This window comes from Penaeus monodon, chromosome 27 (assembly GCF_015228065.2).
Source record: "Penaeus monodon isolate SGIC_2016 chromosome 27, NSTDA_Pmon_1, whole genome shotgun sequence".
NCBI classification, from domain to species: domain Eukaryota; kingdom Metazoa; phylum Arthropoda; class Malacostraca; order Decapoda; family Penaeidae; genus Penaeus; species Penaeus monodon.
The window spans coordinates 18551431-18551944 of record NC_051412.1 but is presented as its reverse complement, the minus strand read 5'-3'; positions in this window follow the sequence as shown (position 1 = coordinate 18551944).

Genomic DNA, 514 nt, shown 5'->3' with positions numbered 1-514 from the left:
CATAGATTATGATTTAGCCGTTAAATATCACTTATTGCAATTATCTCAAAATTTGTCTTGTTTTTATTTTTTTTAAATCCCTGATCTGATAGACAAGATTTTTTTGTGATAAATATTGTTCTTGAATTAACTAAATCGGCTCCAGCATCATCGGTTGGTCATTTATCTGTGATCCGGCCCTGAATGCGCTCGCAATGAAAATATAAACATTTGGTGTGATCACTGATAGATGGGCCTAGACTAACAGGTAGCCGTATAAGGGCAGCAGCCGGAGGATAGATGTAGGGGTTATCTGTCTCTTTCCCCTAGTTTGCGGGGCCGTAGGAGCCAACGAGACCTAAGCCTCCGGCCTCCTGTTTCGGCACAGAGTAATTGTCATTGGCGTAGTCTTGTGCACTATTACATTTGGTAGCGTCTTTTAGCAAGAAGAAATAAAATATGTGAAACAGTCATTTGCCCAAAGCATTCACCAAAAATATAGAAGATTAAAAGCTTGTATAATGAATGAAACGTA